A 21,788-nucleotide genomic window follows, 5' to 3' on the forward strand; every position below is an offset into this window, starting at 1 on the left:
CAATGACTTAATTTGCATTGTATAGAGTGTAGTAGCCAAATAAAAGGGAGCATATTGTTCCCTCCAGGACAGGCAGCAGACGCCACTGCATATGTCTGCAGGGAGGCAGCTGTCTGCGATCAAAGAGATGCATAATGAATGCTCAGTCATACAGAACCGGCACAGGAAGGCCTGGACGGGGCAGAAGTCAAGTACATACTGCAGAAGCGCTAGTTCCTTGCCAACACGTCTGCTTCCATGCCAGCGACTACAGTGCGATTCAAAAGTCAGGGCCACCCAGAATATCTTCTAAACAAAAAGTTACACCCAAGACTGTAGAATACTTAGATGGGTGAGGAAACCCTTTTTCGGCACTATGGTGTTGCCCATCAGCCATACTGGATTCAAACTCTTGAAACATCAATGGAAAGAAGCTCATGAGATACATGATTTAAGGGTAGAATTTAATCAGTGATTGGAAGGAACGGTCTTTCCCAATACTTGCAGCCATTTTGAAGTTATGTCAGGTTGAGTAAATCAAGTTATGTTGAATTATGTGGCATGGAACACACTATTATGTCTTTGCAGGGACTAGAAGAGGTCAACAATTTGGGACAGACTTGGTCAACCTGAGGCCTTCAGTTAAGAAGACCCATGAAGACAGCCAAGGGGTATACGAACGAGAAACTGCAAGTGTCCAGGACAAACCGAGAACTGAAGAACTTGACTCTCACCACGTTGCAGTATCGGTCTTCTAGTGCTTTTCTGTGGACTGTTTCATGAAGACATCAAGCACAGATGTCGACACCCGAGGATCAGAAACACTACTCCGACAACCAGCTTTCAGTTTGCCCTGACACTACCAGTTTCCCTGAACTTCTGAATCAGTGTCTCGACGGTTCACAGATTGTCTTCCTGGGTGTTCCTGAAAGCCTCGGCCACCTCATGTGAACTTCTGTTCCGCCCAGGTTTGGTGGATGAGAAGTCCTGTGCTGTACACTCATAGGGGGGATTGCCAAAAACAAACACTCTCAAAGTGTAACACAAGTTAATGATTAGCAGCCCCCCACCTACATTCTACACTAATCCATCAACCTACTATCTAAAGTTCTTCCTGTGATATCATGACACTCATTTAGGGAAGTTCATCAAGGTGACGACAGCTGTGCAAATCCACCGGGTGGAAACACTAACAGTGAGCATGCAAACAGTCAGTCATACAATCATAACAAAAGCGCCTATCCCCGGGCGAGCGCCAGGTACAGTCACAAACATGCATGATCTGTTCCAAGTCTCAGAATCTATTGCTTTAGCAGAGGCTTGTGCCCAAGAGCTGATCTTCCTACCGAGACAGAAGTCTGTCTACAGTCAGTCAGTCTACATTTCGGAACCTGCAGAGAACCACGTTTCATCACTAGATTGCTCATACTATAAACATGCCCCATAGTAACGCCGGTACAACCCCCTCCCTTCACCTGTCACCTTTCCACGCTTGTCAACTTTGCATATGGATGGGAAGAAAAAAAAAAAAAACTGACCGCAGACATCAGGAGCTGCTGAGTAGCCAGACGAGAAGAACTCCTACAGCCATCATTGGGGGAAGGAAATCTGGTACCTTGTAGCAAAATCTAGACACACAGGCTATGTGACTCCTCACCCCATCTCCTTGGCCTGTAGTTTAACCAGTTTGCACACTAGTAGGGGGGGGGGGGGGGGGAGAACAACAGCTCACACATCCTTAGAGATAGTCGCGCCAATTCATCCTCAATTCCTCCGATGCAGGATACATTCTATACGGCACATCTGACAGTCATTGATTTGCTCCCACTTGTGCGCTCATCACATCTGACTGCTAATCGTGTACAGCAGTATAATTATGTTCTGGCACACAGCTGTAAAGCTGAAGGTATCTATATAATGCAATAGAGATTAATGCACGCGTGGACCTCGCTAGGAAACTCAGCAAGACGAAGAATCCAGATACTCTGACGGCACTGGTAAAGAACCTGGTCTTACTTTCTCGTGTGACACCACAATATCTAGCATTAGCCACCTGCGCCCAACATGTGCCAAGGCGGCACAGTGCTGCTTTGTATCAAGACGATGACTGTCAAGTGTCACAGGTGCCGATACATCTGTCTAATATGTTGCAACACTAAGGCTAGGTTCCACTTTGCTGCTTAGGCTCGGGTTGAAGATTGCATTGGTTTACGTTTCTGTATGGGGTTTGTAAGTTCTCCCCGTGTTTATGTGGTTTTCCTATTGTTACTCCAGTTTCCTTTCACTCTCCAAGAACGTACTGATAGATTAAACCTTTTCGCTGCTAGGGGGTTTTGGACACACTACACTTCAAAATCCTAAATTACGCAAAAAAAAAAAACGAAACCACATTAAACACCCATATACTTTCTGAAAATAGACAACCTGCTAATTGCCATCATCTTGACAGCTGCTGACATCTATGTAACAGTAACATACATTTCCACTTAAAACTTGTGTCTCAGGCTGTATTGCTGATAGAGCATTGACTTTGGTGTTCTTTTATATCAAGAGGTTTAGCTTTAAAACAAGACCACAACTAAAAGCTGCAATACAGTTCATGAGATCTTGACAACCGAAGTGTCACTCTTTATGTTGGCGATACATCCTTTACAGGCTAAGGGATGATTGTCCCCAGTGTGTATGACATGGGCTTTCAGTCTTGTTTCCCATTTGGGGCAAAAACTATTAGTGATGATATATATCTGTACAGTGCTGTGAAATATACTTGTACTTTATAAGCAACTGAAGTAGCACTCCCACTGTGCCATTCTATTATGTGATATCACTACGTTAAGAGGGTCAGGTCAACCCCATCCTATAAAGGGATGGCATACCGCTAATACACGCCACTATGATTTGTAAGAGTCCAACTTTGGGGATCCTCACAGATTCTGAAACTGGAGGGGTCCACAGCACGGGTTTAGCATTAAGCCTCCTTTGCTTTCTCAGCACAGCGCCATTCCTAACCATTAGGCTGTGCAGAAAACTTAAAGCATGGTCGTACGCACTTGAGAAACCACGATCAGAATGCAGCACTGCATAAGAGCCCAAACCCTAACCATTCTCAAGATTAGCGAGATCTCAGAGGTCGGAGCCCCACTGATCATTAAGGGATGGCATATTGCCAAGACATGCCATCACTTTTCAAGACAGGAAAGCCCCTTCAGAATGTACAGTGATCTTCAGGTTATTCACTTAACTAGACACAAAGGGAAAAAGAATACACAATTTTAATTTACCCCAAGAACCAAGCAGCAGTTAATTAAGAGGAAGGAAACTAAAGTGACAGGGACTGCAGAGCGGTGACATTATGCTGTATTCAGCACAGCCAGCCTATAGAAAGAAAACTCTTCGAGACGACTAGAGACGGATGGCCCATTTAGGTGCCAAACAATGAACATACTTTAGTATTTCACCCTCTTAATGAGCTTTTATGGGAGCCTTTTGCAACAAGATGACATGATACCAGGAAATAGTAAATAAAGCCATCATTACTACACTGGAAATGCCATCCTTCCATACATTACTCCATGCGTAGGGCTGTATACAAGACCTGGATCATATAGATCTGGAATATCGCGCTCTGAGAATTTATTATACCTTAAATGTATCTCCAACAAATGGCGTTCTAGAAACAAGGACCTGGAAAGCTGTACTGAACCTTTCTAAAAAGTTTGTATAATTCAAATATCTGAATACAGCAAGCTTCATGCCAGGACAATATGGCCAACTGTTACCAACAGCAGTCACCCAAGTCGCCTTAGTTTCTGCATTCGTCTAAAAGGGAATTAATAGGACATGTGCCGTAGTAGTATGCCTCCACCGCAAGTATATATGGAGACATGGGTTGGCACGAGTGAGTTATCGGGAACGCCCACAGCTGCTGATTGGCTGGACACACATCTTCACAGCATCCTGACCGCTCCACTACTTCAGCTATCCGCTTACTTACCCCTGTGAGGACAGGTCTACTGCAGTGAGGGTGTACTCTGGGCCGGCTGCTATAGGCATCGCCCTTACTCATCCTGGCGACAGCAGCAGCTCGGTGTAGCGCGCCCTCCGCAGCTCCAGGAGTCACTGACTAGCAGTGTGTTCCCGGCATTCCTCACACTTGACTGGAGGACCCTCTCAGCCAACGGAGAAGCAGCTGTTGGCAAATGGCTGCCATCACTGAGCACTCAGGAAGCCGCAGATGGTGCCTGTGACTCAGGCGTCAGGGCAGCCGCCCTGCTGCCGCTTGGAGGGAGGGAGTGCTGAGCCAGCAGCGGCTACTGTGGACGTGCTCATCCCATGTCAGCTCCTGGGTGGTGATGGCCAGTGCGTTGTCCCAGTCACGTTTCCAACCTCAGGAGCTGGTGTGGGCGTGGCTCTGTGAAAGTGTGTGTCTGGCAGTCAATCAGCAGCTGTTGGCGTTCCACCCCGCCAACCTATGTCTCCACACATACTTCCGGTGGAGACTTACTGCACCAATACGTGCCTTGGAAGAATACCCTACCAGTTCTCTGGAGAGCAAATATCCATTATCTAGCCTCATCTCCAAAACGTATCATGCTTCCTGCACCATGTGTGGAAGCGCAGTAAAACTATCTCATGGTTTGTAAACAGATCGTCAATGTTTAACCTTCCCATTGAAAGAGAACAAGTTATAAACCTGCAAGATGACAGTAATTTTCCACCATTCTTCGCCACGGGCAAGGACTTGATTCCAGGAGGAAGAGAGGTCTGAATAGTCTTTACCGAAACAGGAATTACAAAAATGCGGCAACATTAGAAACCAAACACCATGTTGTAACCTGATCATGTAGAGGCAGTAAAGGTAGCACATAGTTAGAAGCGGAGAACAGCCCGAGGCACATGCAAAGCCAGAAGAATTTTGTTAACTTCAAACTTGCCAAAAGTTCACACCCCAGTACTACACAGAACTCCAAGAGAAGGTCTGTACACACCGTCTGCGGCTCCAAGGCTGCAGAGAATCTGTTACTTGACTTTCAGTAAACCAATCTAGTGTAATAGGACCTAGTGCAAACCCTCACTCATACAACTACATAGGGATCCTTAATATGGAACCCACAGAAGTCTATAGGCCCCAACTGTATACCTCCATGTGTATGTCATATGAGTTCTGTTCGATTTTTCAATTACTGTGGCATATTCCATCACACAGCGTATTACAGAAGGATTCTCAGTGAGAATATGGTACTGCATGGAGGCTCCCATGGGTCCATATTACACCACAAGTTTTTTTTCATGAGTCATGGGCCAAGGGAAGCGGACACAAATTATGATGCAACTTCTTTACTTAAGTACTATTTAAACAACGATTATCGCTCAAAATTCACTCAAAAGCCGTTTGAGAGATAATTGTAGCGTTACTGCACTGACATTGTGCAGTTTTCGTTATTCCGTTGCTCATAGTAGACTTTCAGTGTGCTGACGATGAGCCTCATCAGGGATTCACAGCAGGATACAGCTGACTATTGTTTCAGCTGTATCCCGCTCCCTGATAACAGGTGGGGTATAAAGAACAGAGTGGTCCAGCTCTGTTTTCCATAGCCGTCACAGAGCGCTCGGCTGTATAACAGCCGGGTGCTCCGTGCAGAAAACAGCTGGATGCAGAAGACAAGCAGGGACACCCCACTTGTCTTCTGCATCCTCTGCTGGTAGCGCAAGGTGATCGCTCATCTTGAGGGATCATCTTGGACAAATGACAACAACGATTGCTCAAAAGTCGCTTGAGCGACATCTTTTGAGCAATAATCGGTGTGTCTAAATGGGCCCACACACTGTAAAGGCCCCACATATTAGTGGAAAATTGGCCATCATATGTGCATGGGGGTCACCCAACCATTTCCTACATATGATGTAGTGGGAAAGGGGGCAGGGGAAGACATTGAATTTCAATACCCAATCTTTTTTGTGCTCACTGGAGATAAGCCACCGCCATAGGAGAATGGTTTCAGTTTTCTCCACTCTCCTTTTAGAAAACACATGAACGCTCCACCATACCAAGCATTCATGGATACAAAGGAAGAGAAAGGAAAAAAAAAAAAAAAAGTTTGGTATAGTTCACTGGAAGAACATTATATGGTCTTCAGTAAGAGAAAACCATAGTCATTAAAAAGGTATCATGTCTAACAGAAAAATGATGTAACAGCAAGCTTTCAAGACTACACAGGTTTCTTCATCAGGCTGCTGTTCCAAAATATCTTAACAAAAGAGCAGGCGATCGATATATATGCCCGATTAGGGCCTCATGTCTACGAGCGGGAGCCCGTGGCAGATTCTAACTCTGCCTAGCTGTCCGTGTCTTTTCTTCTCTACAGCCGGCACACGTGTGCAGCACATTTTTTTTTTACTCTCCTGCTCTTCCCGCAAATTCACCACCCATCCGCAGAGTCAACTGCGATGGGCCACAGATCAGACCGCTTTCACTGACTTCAATGGAAGCCGTGCGGGAACTGCACTAAAATGGAGCATCGAGCAACTTGTTTCCCGCATGTGGAATCCGGAAAACAAATCCACGTGTGTAAATTGAAGTGCGGACGCCCATGCCTCCCTATGGGCACCTGCATATCGAATCCGCCCATGGACATTGGGCCTAAGAGGCCTAACAAAAAGGTATCTGAAGAAACACTCTGCTCTTCTGTATATGTAGGTTTCTTCAGATATACTCCGTTATGCCAGCTTGATGTAGTCTAAATAGCCTTGAAAGCTTGCTGTAATATTTACTTTTGTTGGCCATTTAAAAAAAAGGGATCTTTTCTATAGGACTTTTTTTCCTCTTATGGAGAGAAACAGGAAGTAGGAAGAAATGGCCGTCGGATGAACAAACCTTTAGCTTTTAAACTGATGTAAGGGCTCCGTAAAGCCTGGATATGAAGAGATCCGTCCATAATGTAACACATTGTAGCAGCAGCACGAATGGGTGGATACATTGTATGCGGTGTAACTACTCAAACCTGCCAGCAAGGATCAGCACATCTGGAGTACTCCACTGTAAATGCCAAGCCAGGCTACAGCCCCATTGTAAGAGAACGAGGATTATTAAAATCCAGAGGGCAACTGACTCCCATTTTTGTGCCCGTCCAGACCCGGCAGCTAAGTGGTTCCAGAGTGCAGCCAACACCTCGGCTCTCCCCATAGCCCAAGTCCCAGACGGCTCTGCCTTCCTCAAGCAGCAAACAGGAAGCCCGGCTCACATTCCAGGGGGATTATGTAACACCCCTTACAGAACGGCATTAGCAGACATGGATTATTGTTAGCACATATAAGTGACGGTACCAGGGCAGCGGACACCAAGAGCCAACCGGATACTCAGCGCTCGTTAACCCTTCAACTAACAGACATTTTTCAGGCTTTTTGTTTTTCATCCCCAAGTTCCAAGAGCTATAATAATTTGCATTTCTCCATCGACATAGCTGTATAGGTGGTTGTTTTTTGCAGGAAGAGCCGTATTTTTAATAGTACCAGTTAATGTACCATATAATGTATTGGAAAACTATTTTTAAAATTGAATGCGACCAATGAAAAAAAAAGATACGACATTGTTATGAGGCTTTGCAGCGTTAACAGTGCAGTAAACAAAAAAATAAATGAATTCCATATTTTTTAACATCATTCACCATGCAAGATATACTTTGCTAGTTCTGGCTTTTTCGTACACGGTGATACATTTTTAAAAATATTTTAATAGTGGGGGGGGGGGGGGGGGGACTTGAACTTGCGATCGTTTCATCGCCTCTAGAATATACTGCAACAATTCAGTATTGCAGTATATTGTATTTAACATAGACATATTAAAGAAGGGTTTCCTTCAAATTAGGAGGGTTGTACCAGAATTCCAGGATATCCATAAGGCCGCTTGTTCACAGCCGTAGCATTTTCCTGCAGCGGATTTCCACCGCAGAACGCTAAAGAGACCGCGATTTTCCACGATGAACCCATCATTGATAGGAAAGTCGCAGCTAAATCGCAGCATGCCACAATTTTTATACAAGAGCAGAAAATCACGGCGATTTTCCCCTCGCGTACATCGGGCCGCGCTCTCCATACTTATCCTATGGAACGCGTTCATTGATGACCTGCATGTGGATTATCGCTGTGGATAACGCAATGATATCGCCCGTGGACAGAAGGCCTTATCCAGAGGTGGTGAGACAAGCAAGCTTGAGAAAGGCTGGGTCCCATGTTCCCCATCCTCGGTCCCATGTTCCCCATCCTGCTCACTCTGGGGTTCCTGCATTCCCCGCAGTGAGGAGGAGACTGAGTGAAGTGCTAGCCATGCAAGCACCTTAACACTATTCACTTTCTATGGGACTGCCGAGTCACCCTGATTGGGTATGTCCATCTCTCCTATTGAAATGAACAGAGTGCTGACTGTGCATGCTTAGTCAGCGCTCCATCTAGAGTGAGGTCACTGCGGGGAAGCAGCAGCCACCACAGTGATAGGCCAGACCCCAGCGATCAGCAAGGTATCCCCCATCCTGTGGGTAGGGGATAACTTGTTATACTGGTACAACCCTTTAAAATTGCTTCACAGCCACATTGTCCTTCTGGTTGCTGCTGATCAGGACATGCAACGGCTGCAGCCAATCACTGGCTATAGAAGGTCATTGATTGGTTGCAGCAATCACAGGCCCCAATCAGAAACAACCAGGAAGGACAGAGTGGTTGTGAAGCAATTTTTAGTCATGGGAAACCCCTTTAAACCCTGCCATAGACAGGGCTTAATATATTTAAATACATGGGCAGCCCTGTGAACCTTCATTAGGCCCAGGGCTACCCTCAGCACCCCCTCCAGCTGACATTTTACATGTCGCAGTAGGGATTGACCACACATGTAATGGGTACATACAGTGCTTTATAGGGCCACCACTGGTAGATGATGCATTCAGTGGAGAATACCTCCATTACAGCATCTGATGTAGCATAGCACTTTCCGTGGAATTCCATTTCCTCCACATTGGAAACAGACGTACAGTATTGCCCATTTACAATATATACTGAAGATACTGTCTGCACATTGTACATATTCCCGTTAACTAGAGGCCTGGGAGAAGGTAAAGTCACTGAAGGTGAGGAAGAAGATCAGAGGATAAAGAGTTCCAGCCAAATCCCCCGGAGAGGCTCTCATAGTTCTTCTCTACCAAGGTGCCTTACTGGGGGCCACGTGTGCAGCTATGAGAGTCATACAGCCGCTTGGATATTTGTGCGCAAAACCATCAGAAATCATAAAAAAAAAAAAAGCCTTTTCATGTTTGGATTCTTCCCCTTTTTTCGAGTCGGATGTGAATGTTGATTAAACAAATAAGCAGGCGGTCATCCTCCAATTGTCCACGAGAAACCATGAAAACCCATTGAAGAGTAAACGATATGAATAGGAGAAAAAAAAAAAGAAACGGGACCTTTGGGGAACTTTTGGAAGTATTTGTAACATCAAAACTTATGTGAAAAACAGTTTGAAGTATCAATTACAGGAAATTCTCATATTTGATGATGCATCCCTTCAGACAGCGCTCTATCCATGAAGAATCCTTCACGCTTACATTCGCCCCGACCATTTGTCCTTGTGACACATTAAATTTATGGTGTATTTGCACAGATACACGCAAACACTTATTTCTAGGTCAAATCTGATCTTGATTATATCCAAGTTTTGGATCGGGGAGGGATTTGAAGCAAGATGAATTTATAATTGGGCAACCATGGAACTCTTCATTCTTAAGTTCTCCAGCAAGCCACCCACGAATTAAAAAAAAAGAAAAAAGAAAAAAAAGGGGGGGGGGGAAGAGACTAACAAATTTTACTTTGTTTCCCCTTTGTTGAAAAACCATTTAAAACTTGGTAAGGGACAGCTGTCTGGAGTATCCAAAGAGTGAAACATCACGTTATGCTCACTGAAGTGACTCCGAAGATCTGTCCAAGACCAACCCAACATCCACATGGCCTCCTACTGATGAGGTATGCGCACCTTCGCCATGAGGATGCAACGTAAAACATTCATTTCTGTTCTGACAGCAATTCCACCTTGTGCCAGAAGAGAATGTCTAGAAAAGACTCTTCCCTAGTATCAACGTGTCTTCATTAGGAGGCTAATACAAGTTGTCATTTTGTTGGCATCATCCAAGAATGTGGTCATAGGATTTATCCATTTTCAGCTTTGTTCTGTCTGTGCAGTGTTTCATTGGAGTTCAATGAGAAAGCTATGAAATTAGTGGTATAAACACGTTCTTTGGCATGTGGGAAAACCCGGAGTACAAGGAGGAACACCAGAGGATAGAGAGAACACAAGCTCCATTCTGATGGTCAACATGGTCACATTCAAGTCTAAGACTCCAGTGCAGAACTACAACAGGGGTAATCCCTGACCGACCATACTGACCATTCTGTAGGTATACATATACACGGACCAGATGGAAGAATAGTATGCCGAGCGAGCTGACGATTCCCTTGAGCATTCTTCCGAAAACTAACTACTGAATGGAATTAGTGAAGGCTCCGTTCACAATCCACTATGCGTACCGAGCAATGTTCATGTGTAATGCTGGTCAAGTTCAGTGAACCCTACTGTTGGAATGAGTTCAATGCCATTTACCATGTGTTAAACAGAGGGGAAGATAGAAGAGAAATGCAACAGGATTTTATCTCCATGCCTGCACCACATTTATTACACATTTTAGACACTTTTTGCTTCTTACTAGACAAGGGGCACAAGCTTAGAGGAAAGTTGTGAAGCCCAAAATGCAACACTTGGAAGCAACACTGTAAGCCAACCAATAGACAAAGTAAAAGGGAGGGGGGAAAAAAAAAAAAAAAAAGTCTCCATGTCTAGCAAGATGGACCAAATTGGCCATAAAACATGAGCCACCATGATAAATCATAGCACATCTTCAGACTGCTCGGTCCAAGTCTACACTATTAGACAAGATTAGTAAATCTGAACCATATTATGGAAAATGGTTAAAGTACCTTCATGTGTACCTATTATGACCACGCACATGACTACTCAGGTTGCCAATACATCTTACATAGCCATTGTCTGAACTAGTGTTTAAGTTGTTGGCCATCTCACTGGACACTTCTACACATGCATTGTGAATGTGGAGAAGAAGCCAATGCACTAACACCTGGCACGGTATAGGCGAATGGCCACTCCTGACCAAATCTACATCTAATATGTGTGACCACCATTACCTAGCTGGTTAATATCACAAAAGCTCTTTATGGCAACGTACATGGACAACGACCACCATTAGGACCAGCTTCTTTCGAGGATGGTGGTCAAGTTGGCTGCAAGATCCATTGAATGGACTTGACTGACGAGTCACAACTGTTATCCATGAGGCAACCCACCGAGTACTACGTTAGTGAATGAAGAGATGCCTATGGTTGTAGTTACTGATTAACAAAACAAGGCAAAGGACTAAACATTTTAAACCATAAGGTATTAAACCTGTCAGTGACAAGACAGGAATGCAGAGCCGACACAATCTTACCTCTCGCTCACATGAAGCCATCGCTCCACGGGCGGATATAGATTGTAGACGCCAAGAGTAAAGATATTAGACGATAAACACTCAGCTCTGGTTGCTCAATATTAAACGTGACCCAAGCGAGGTTGAAGAATAGGGAATAGGATGCGTGTAATATACGGTGATCAGCGTCCCGTTAATCTCACAAAAGCCTCTTGTAATAAAAGAGCTAATGAAGTTCTACAGGGAACAAGGTGTCCACCACGTCCGATACGGCATGCGCCAATCCCTGCCAGTGTCTAGTGATCGAGGATTGCTCATGACATTGATGGTATATCGTAAGAGTTCATCAGTGTCCAATCAATGGGGACCTAATCCACGTGATCCCAGCCAAAAGCTAGAAAAGTGTGGCAGCGGCACTGGGGGCCCTTGTACAAACTATTAGTCAAAAAAAAGTTGAATCATGCAAATTTGAGGGATAATCGCTTAGCCAACAATCGAATGATGGAGAAAAAAAAAAAAAAAAAAAATTCGCAAGCCGTTATGTGTAAACGGCGATCATTCATATTCATCAGCACACGGCGCCCTGAACGATTGCGCGAAAGAAAGATTTAAACAATGCATCTGCCTGTAGAAGTGAACGAGCCGTCATCGGGCGCTCATGCGAACAATTTCTTGCTCCGTGTAAAAGCCTTAGAAGAAGCGGATCCTGCTTCGCCCGAGGGCTCGGCTCGTCTTTAACATCGGTTACATTAGAGTCAATGACCTACTTACTATACAGGGCTGCGGAGTCGGTAAACCAAGCCTCCGACTCTGGCTTCTTCATACAAGACTCCTGATTAAGGGATACATCTACTGTATTAACATGGTGACATCCGACGTTTCATCACCATTATGATGGAACACTCAAGCTACATCCTAGTTAGCAATGTCTGATGAGGAGGACATTTATAGGACATACATACAGCGCTGCTACTATATGGTCGGGGGAAAACACAAGTCGAGCCGATAGGATGCCTTCATCCTAGTGATCGACAAGGGTGATCGCTCTCAGAGAGCCAACCATCAGACCCGATGGCATAGCCTAGCAATACCTGCCATGAGGACTCCTATACACACACACACACACACGTTTCAAGGTGCATGTTCAACGAGGCTACCCATGAGGACACAAAGTATCAAGAAAGCTGCTATAAATGTGTTACAGTGGCTCTACGTACAAGTCAGTTTGCTCCAATAACAGAGGAAACAAGGTCTTCACAATCCTTCAACCTGACAGCAGCCGGTACTCCGCCTCCGGCAGAATACAGGCTGCCACAATAGAGCGTACATCTGCTGATAGGTCACCGACTAGAATAGGAATTCCTTGTTACTCCTGCCTATAAGTGTAATAATGGCAAAAAGTAGATTTATGAACAACCCTGCAAATTGTGAGCCTGCCCTTTATACGCCAATGTTTTACAGAAGGTAGAAGTACATCAGATGGTTGGATTGGAGGAGAAGACTGTATATAGGAAGATGGCAGACAGGATTCAGGTATTACCAATGTCCTAACTGAACCACCAAGGTCCAACTCGCAGAACCCATGTGAGCAGCTAGAGACTTAAGATGGCAACATTCACCTTCCAAGATGAGCGTGTAATCCGTTTCCTTCATTTGCGTTTCCTTCATTTGCCCATTGATATTCTTCACCAGTTCAGTAAGATGCGGTGAAGGTGTCATGGACATAAAAAAAAACGTGCATTCGTTCAAACAAGGCCAAACGTGTGAACAAACCAAAGGAGCCTCGGACACACGCACCAGTTGGTTCAGCAACAGGACTACCCGAGTGTAGAAAATGCTTACGAGGACCACCGGTTGTCTGCAAAGTCGGCATTACCGCAAGATCTATACCCTCCTGTGTGAAGACCTGAAGATGCGGAAAGTTTCCTTCAGGTGGGTGCCGCGAATGTTGACTGCCAATCACAAGTCTGTGTGTGCGGCAATGTGTCAGATGATCTTAACACATGATGATGGCATGAATGGTGTCTTCATTCCATCAATTATCACAATGGATGAGGCGTGGACGCTATTTTTCAAGGACGCTCTCCATGGTTGCACATCTTCCACTCGTGCCATTTTTGCTTCAGCGATTTTCCAGTTGGCAAACAGACCCCTAAAGACCTGAAGCACGGTCATGCAGTCATGGTGCTGACGTTGTGAAAGTGTGTAGGCAAGAGGGAGATTATGTTGAGAAGGTGCAAAATATAGTCTTAGAACTTCAATGGATCTTCTAGTGTCGGGGTCCTCGTACGTCTCCAGTCCATATAAAAGGGAAGATGCAAACAAACCATAACGCCCTTACACTAGCGGGCTCCTCAACACCAATACTAACCAAAGCCAAGCGAAAGAAGGTCACACCAACAAGTCAACTTCTTAAAGGAACACTCCATCTAGTAAAAGGGGTCATCAACTGGACAACCCCTCTTCACCATTAAACTTGATATGCAACTGGTCTATGTACTAAACGCAAAACCCTTTTATAGAAGAGGGGATGAATTCTTGCATCTTTACTTTTTTCACTTTTTTTGCCTCCTCTAAAAAGGTATCTACCGGTAAAGGCCCATTTACATGGGACAACTATAGCTCAAAATTCGCTCAAACGATGTGTTTTGAGCGATAATCGTTGCATGTAAATGCTACCATTGTTTGCTTTTGGGCCGAACGATGATTTTATGTCAAGTTTAAAATCCATCATTCGGCTGGGCAGCTAATGGCAGGGACCGCACGCTGTGATTCTCCAAGGGGGCGCTGATAACATTGTAATCAGCTGCAGTCCCGCAGCAGAACAATGGTGCTGTATGCAGAGAACAGACCATCTGCTATTATCTGCATACAGCAAAGGGTGCCTCATTTACATGCAAATTAAGCTAATAAGCTACTAACAGGCATTAGTGCCCATTAGTATCATATGCAAAATGGTCACTCAGACTGTCAATCATCCTAGCTTTTGAACAAATTTTGAATGATCATCTTTGCGTGTAAACGGGGCTTAAGTATTCTTTTCATAGTATGAAATGGAAACGGCCACAAAGCTCTACAAAGTGTTCAATGAGCAAGTTACAGGAGGAACCTCATCCACAATGACGCTACAGAGATAGGTCTGTCCAGTTTGGAACCTTTTAGGTCGGCTTCACACTGGCATAGGCACATTTGCGCAATGGTTGTTTTTGTGTACGCTTGTGCATGTATTACTCTATTTTGCAGGTCATGTTGTACGTATTCGCAAGCGTGAACAAATGCAAGCACGCTCCCATTAACTTAAATGGGAATTACGTTTAATTTAATATGCTCCATTTGTGCGAACTACACACGAAAATAGGAAACGCTGCGTTTTTTTGCGCAAAATTCGCTCACGTGGACAAACCCATTGACGTCCGTGTGTTCTATTCACTGCATGTTACTTGCACAAGTTTTGCATGCTCATTATGCTGCACAAAAGCGTTCATGCCAATTAGGCTGCTTTGACATCCGCAGCGGGGATTCCCTTTTCCTACTGTTACGGGAGCAGGAAAGGGGAATCCCCTGGTCTTATGATGGAACCGAACAGCGGAACCAAACAGCGCTAAACATGGATGTCAGTCATCATTACATGCATTCAAAAAGAAATTTGGAACGAGATGCCAAAAAAAGGGGTCCTTTATGTCACGCCCAAGAAGGAAAGTTGCGTCACGGCCACCAGACTCTCCAGAGAGGACAACAATTCCCATCGGCTTCTTTGGTGATGCAACGGGTGCACAAAATAAATCAAGGCATCCGGTACAACCCCAATATTGCGCTGCCTTACCAGACCTCCCCCCCCCCCCCCCCCCTCCCCCCCTTACTCCTAGTACATACTCATCAGGCACCGATGGACAGAGGAGTTCCATTTAGGGCCACTAGCTGCAAAAACGCCGATCTGTCCACAAGCGAGCCGTGGGTGTTCCAGCGGGGTCACAGCTACTGGTGCTAATGGGACATTTGGGATTTATTAATCTTCAACCACAGTTTTGACAGACGCCGGGGACATAAACTGCAGAGTCATGTGCGCTCCAGAGCGGGCGCAGCCAGACAAAGGGAGCGCTACTTAAAAAAAGTTTCCTTACACTTAAAAAGTTTGCTAATATCTCAGACATAAGAGCTATTACACAATATACAGTATAATAGAGCGACGGATGAACGACTACAGGAGCCGGACTGTCCAAGCCCACAGCCTGCCAATAAGAACTATCAGAGGGATAAGCAAGTTTGGTGCTGATGAAGAGTTTGTAGACCCGCCGGCTTCCTCCGTGCTATATAGAATAACCCAGGATCGGAAATAAAACTTTTTTCTGTACAATTCTATAACTTTGTTCGTTGCTCACGGCATCGAGGAGCCAGAGAATTATTGGGCACGCCATCCGCACGATAAATAACGTAAAGCACGGCGATCACAGACACGATAGCGCTACTATGTGTCCATCCAGTGGCCAATCACAGCAGGGCGGTGCAGACTACTTACTCAGCACAACTTGAGCTCATTTTTGGGAAGCACATGACTGCTCACCTACTGTGATGCATTGCACCTATAGGGATCTGCATGACTGAGGACTCCATGCAGATCCACTCTGATGGGGGAGGTGGGGGGAAGAAGCAGCTCCCTCCCAGACGTGCAAGTAATACAAAGAAGCTGTGACTTACAGAAAGTGTGGTCCTCCTCCCCGTGCAGCCAGTCCCCGGTGCCGAGCTCCAGCCTGCAGCCTGCCTCCTCTCCCCACAGCTCACTGCACACACAGCCCTGCACAGCTCCAGCAGGATCCCAGCACTGGCAGGCCCGCCCACTCACTCTCACTATTGGCTGCTGACCCACTCATCCCTGCGCTCTCATTGGTCGCTTCAGCTGTCCTTCAGTTTGTCTGCGCTCGCTGATTGGACCGTTTCCGCAGGCTGCTTAGGGTGGCGGCTGCGAGCGGCATATTTCTCGTATTGTGTGAGACATGTCTGAAGTAACAAGTAGTATGATGAGCCGAGGTGGGGCGAGCCGGCGCCTCACACGTGTGAACATACATGTGCGCTACACTCACACATCTTCTGGCCTCCTAGTAGCCCATTAAAATGATAGGGGAACCAGTTTGGGTTGAGGGTCCCCTCACAGAAGTCAGTCCACAGCAATGGTGGGGTACGGGCTTGTTCACACGGCGGGGAATAGCGTGCGTTTTGTGCGCTGCGATAAAACCGCCACAAATATGACCTCCTTACCTTTGAACGGGCCTCATGCCCACGGCCGTGTCAGACTCCGCCAGTGGAATGTCGCTGTGGAGTCCGCCACGGTGCCCCCCAAAGAGACCATACTCACCTCCGGATTCGCCGTGCGTACCCCATCTGGCGAGCCGGAGCACATGCGCAGTACGGCGAATAACACGGTGGGCGGTGAGGCGTAATGACGAGATACTGCTGCGCTCACAGCGGAAGTATCGTGTGACGGACGTCTTCCATTGACTAAAATGGAAGCCGGCCGCACGCTTTACCGTGGCAATTAGAACATGCCGCGGTTGCTTTCATGCTGCGGCGTTCCGCGGTAGAATTCCGCAGCGTAAACATTGAGCTATTAGGTTCAGTAGACCCTGATTGTTGCGGGATAACGCCGCGTTTCACGTGACAGAAATGCGTCCGTGGGCATTAGGCCTTAAGCACCCAAGCGATTTTTTTCCTCACAGCACCACCGTGAGGGCGGCGTCACACAGACGTATGCCCAAGTACGCCCGCCGCAGCGTGTGAGTCCATGAGCGAGGTTTGAAGAGGACCATCATCAGCGTGTTGTGCCCATGCCTGCACATATTAGTGTGGTTTTCGCACACGCATGACGCACCCTCTCCGCGGTATTGAATGGCTATTTAAGCCTACTTAGGTCAGATGTCCTCTTCTTCCAGTGTTTAGCGCAGCGTCGCACCCTGCCGCCTGCGTATTTTCGCACTTCCCATAGACTTCTAATGGGACTTTTGTTGTGCGACACGTAGGAAAATATAGCAGGTCCTATTTTTTGGCGCACACAAAATGTGCTTATGGCCGCCTGCAGACGGGCAGGTCGGATCCGGCGGCGAGAATTCTCGCCGCGGGACCCGACCTGAGCTCCTAAAGGGACCAGTGCGTACTCACCTGTGCCCGCCGGCTCCGGCTGTTTGATGTGCCAGCTTGCCAGGCGGCCGGCGCATGCGCAGACCGGAGCCGGCGGCAGGTGAGTGACAGCCCCGCACAGAAATAGAGCATGCCGCGATTTGTTTGCCACGCGATATTTCGCGTGGCCAAATCGCGGCTGTCTGCATAGGATTGCGTTTGTTAACGCAATCCTATGCAGGCTTCCAGCCGCGGAATTTCCGCTCGTGTGCAGGGGGCCTATAGGATTAAACCCATTGAAATCAATGGGCTCTACTTTTTGGGCTTAGTATGCACAGATTTGGCGCATGCACACGCGGCCGTGTGACGCCCCTTGAGGAGGTAAAATCACAGCATGTTCTCTCTTGGGGCACCCCGCCCATTGTTTTCAATCAGACCCTGAAAGTCACCGCATGGTGTTCGCATGGCGGGCGGTATGCAGGTGAGTACGATCAGATGCGATGCGATTTTTGAAATAAAAACGCTTCGTGTTGCACGTTGGCGAGCGCGATATCGTGCTGAGATGAATGTAGCGTAAGGGGGTCTGCACACTGGCAATCGCGATTTTGCCATGAGAAAATCGCGCATCTTTGTTCCTGCGATTTTTAAGTGTTGGCGATGCTTTTTCCTGAGAAAAATCTTGCGGCACATTGCTGCTGACGCCCACGATTGTTTTGCGCCAAAGTTTCTAATATTAACCCCTTAGTGACCAAACCTGTGTGCGCCTTAGTGACGGAGCCAAATTTGGGAAATCTGACATGTGTCACTTTAACATAGAATAAAGGCCCATTTACACGGGCCGATGATCGCTCAAGCGACAGTCTGAGTGACAGCTTTGAGCGATCATTATGCATAAAATATTAAGTAGCTACTAAGCTACTTAATAGCTTATTAGGGTGCAAATGAAGCCTTAGCTGAAAGCAGTTAATAGCCAGAGGGCTCCTATCTGCATTCAGCTCCTTTGTTCTCCGACGGGAAACAATGCTATCAGCACTACCCATGGAGAACTGCTGATAAGGCTGAAAGACGATTTTTAGGTAGGCCTGAATTTAACGATCAGCTAGCGAAAAGTGCACGATGGCCACGCGTTTAGATGCAACGATTATTGCTCAAACAATCGCTTTTTAGCAATTTTTGAGCGATCAGCACTCTGTGTAAATGGGCCTTAAAAATCATCATGTGGTCTTATCAGGAGTTTACCATGGGGAGTGCTGATAACATTGTTTCCCGCTGGAGAACAAAGGAGCTGAGTGCAGATAAGAGCCATGGGGCTATTAACTGCATTCAGGGAAGGCTTCATTTACATACCTAATTAGCTGAGTAGTGCACATGAAAATGAGGATTTCACCCCAAGATGGATACTCCTGTTTGCCCTGTGTTCAGAACCATACCTATTGTGGCCCTAATATTATGTCTATAGGCATAACGGGGCCCAAAATGAAAGGAGCAGCCGGTGGCTTTTAGAACAGAAATTTTTGCTGGAAGGTGTTTTATGCCCCATTGCCCACTTGTAGAGCCCTTGAGCGGCCAAACGACAGAAACCCCCCACAAATGACCCCATTTTGGAAACTAGACCCCTTAATGAATTCATCCAGGGGTGTACTGCATATTTTTACCCCACAGTTTTTGAATTAATCTGAGCAAAGCAGAAGGAAAAAATTGCGATTTTCATTTTTTTGGCAATTGTGTATTTTTTAAAACAGTTTTTTTGTACAGTGTACATATGAATGAAGACTTTCACCCCCAAATGGATGCCCCTGTTTGTCCCGTGTTCAGAAACATACCCATTGTGGCACTAAAATTATGTCTCTATGCGCAACAGGGCCCTAACCGAAAGGAGCATTAAACTTCAACAGTTTTCGCCATTATCTATTGGATAACAGAGATCACATGACTGGGGATGGCTCACCGCGGCCTTCGGTCAGTGTTCCAGGCTCTCGGCTACCTGTAGTACCTGGGAGCAAGGAGACTTCAAATTTCCCGAGCCCTCCTCAGCTTCTGCACTTGCTTCCGCCAAGTCGGAGAAAGGTCGGTGGATAAAGATCCCATCAGGGGACATTGCTGGAGGCCTTAGGTAAATAACTTCACCTCCCCCCACGGATCGGATCTGTGAGGGGAGGTGAAACTTTAACTTTTTTCACGTGACCTGGGAACTCGTATCACGCCCCCCCCTGAAATCTCCAGGCTCTTGGCTTCGTAGCCAGGAGCAGGGAGATTTAAAATTACCATGGCAATCCGCAGCTTTTGCACATGTGTCCGCCATTTCGGCGGCGGGCGCGTTTGCAGAAGCCAAGGTGAGGTCTGCGGATAAATCCGGGAGCCTTAAGTACATAATTTCATCTGCCCTCACAGATATAATCCGTGAGGGGAGATGAAACTTAAACTTTTTTTTCGACTTTTTTTTTACTTTACATGATCGCTGTTATCCATTGGATAGCAGCGATCATGTGACCGTGAGTCGCATACAGCAGCCTCCTGTGATATCTCTCTCCTGGAGCTGCACATGTTAGCTGTGAGCCAGGGAGCTTTTAAATTTCCCAGGCCGTGCACCCACCTGTGCACACGCCCGACGTAAAACCTCCGCCATGCATACGCAGAAGGCGCCATCAGGACCGGGAGGCCAGAACGCCACTGGATGGGGATGAGTACTTTCAGCTAAATCTTTAACTTTTATTTACTTTTCATTGAGTTTCATATGAGGTGAGTATAGTGGTGGTGGGGGGTTTAACCCCTTAAGTGACCCTCTACTGTCATCAGCATTGGGGACTCAGAATGTTGCTGCACATTAATGGGGTTGTCCAAGTTGTAGCCCCTGTGACATCCCGTAAACCGTGCGGGACTGCAGCTATAAACACAGACCGAAGCATGGAAACGGGAGCAGGTAGAGGTGTATATATCACTATTTGTCATGTTAGGGGAAAGGTTTGTCCTAAGATGTTAAACCTTGGACAACCCCTTTAAGGCCGATGACACACCAGCTTCTTCTGGCCATACTTACACATCCGTAGTACAGCTGAGTGTCCCAGCCTGATCATGTGTCTACTGACCCGAACACCGCTGAATGTATGATGCTTAAGTTCAGGTCAGGAACCTGTGGTCAACTTGAGGAGACTCAAAAGGCCATTCATACTCTCTGGGTAATATGCAAATAAGGGAGATGGAATAATACCTCCACGGTGCCAACTATTGGAACTATTGCACACAGATGAAGGGCAAATACCCTGAAACAGCTGTCTATACATGGAGTCTGGCTTTGCTTCTAATTCCCAGTCATTGTTACAAGGCTTGTATAAAGAGTCTGACTTTGACTTGAAGGAATGCTGCCTTCCAATAGTTGGCACTGGTGGTATTATTCCATCTCCCTTATTTATTGATCTATGGCAGGGTAAAGTCACGAGACATCTTAATTATTTTCTTTTCCACACAGATTACATTTTTCCATGTTACAGAGGAGAACAATACAATAGTCAGGAAATGAGTCAAGAAAACCATAATTCATGCATTGTTAATCAATGTCTAATGTACTATTACTATATAAAGGCATTTGTTTATGAATAGTGATGAGCAATAAGTGGAACAATTGGTTCATATCTGTAAAAATCATCTTGAATCAGAACGCCGGATTCCGACTTCCATTCAAGTCAATGGGAGTAAAAATCAGGTTCACTAATTTGTCCTCCAGAAAGGTTCCCAATGCAGCCAAAGCATGAAAATTGCATGAAAATACAGCAACTCATCTGGGGAACACTGTACTCTTCCCAACAATTGGTCAAAACAGTGTACAATGGGCTAGGGGTTAATTGTACCACAGGGGTGTCACTGAAAACAAAAAAAAGGGGTTACCTAGATCAAAGCCTGCACCAAGGAAGACAGCAGGTGTGCTGTGTATTTTAAAAGCAATGTCATAAATTTTACAAGGAGAGATTTTGCAAATGAACACAAAGCTCAAGCACGGGCCTGCTCCAAGGAACAGCTGGAGATCGATCAAAAACATTGCTACTCAAGGCAGCAGGTGGGCTGCGTGTTTTGGAAGTATTGTCATAAGATTTGCCAAGGACAAATTCTACCAGGTGAACAGAGCAGCCAAGCACGGACCTCCTCCAAGGAAAAGCTATAGAATTACAGCTGCTTCTTGGACTTAAAAAA

The 21,788-nt window shown here is 46.1% G+C and overlaps 1 protein-coding gene across 1 annotated transcript in view; it reads right to left on the reverse strand.

Annotated features, from left to right (window-relative positions):
* Nucleotides 1-16,312, reverse strand: part of PLS3 (plastin 3) — an 87,878-nt gene extending 71,566 nt beyond the window's left edge. The window contains exon 1 of the mRNA XM_066581879.1: nucleotides 16,191-16,312. The gene's annotated coding sequence lies outside the window, so the exon portion shown is untranslated. The remainder of the gene's footprint in view (nucleotides 1-16,190) is intronic.
* Nucleotides 16,313-21,788: the final 5,476 nt, after the last annotated feature.

The sequence above is a fragment of the Eleutherodactylus coqui genome, chromosome 10, assembly GCF_035609145.1.
Source record: "Eleutherodactylus coqui strain aEleCoq1 chromosome 10, aEleCoq1.hap1, whole genome shotgun sequence".
Classification (NCBI taxonomy): Eukaryota; Metazoa; Chordata; class Amphibia; order Anura; family Eleutherodactylidae; genus Eleutherodactylus; species Eleutherodactylus coqui.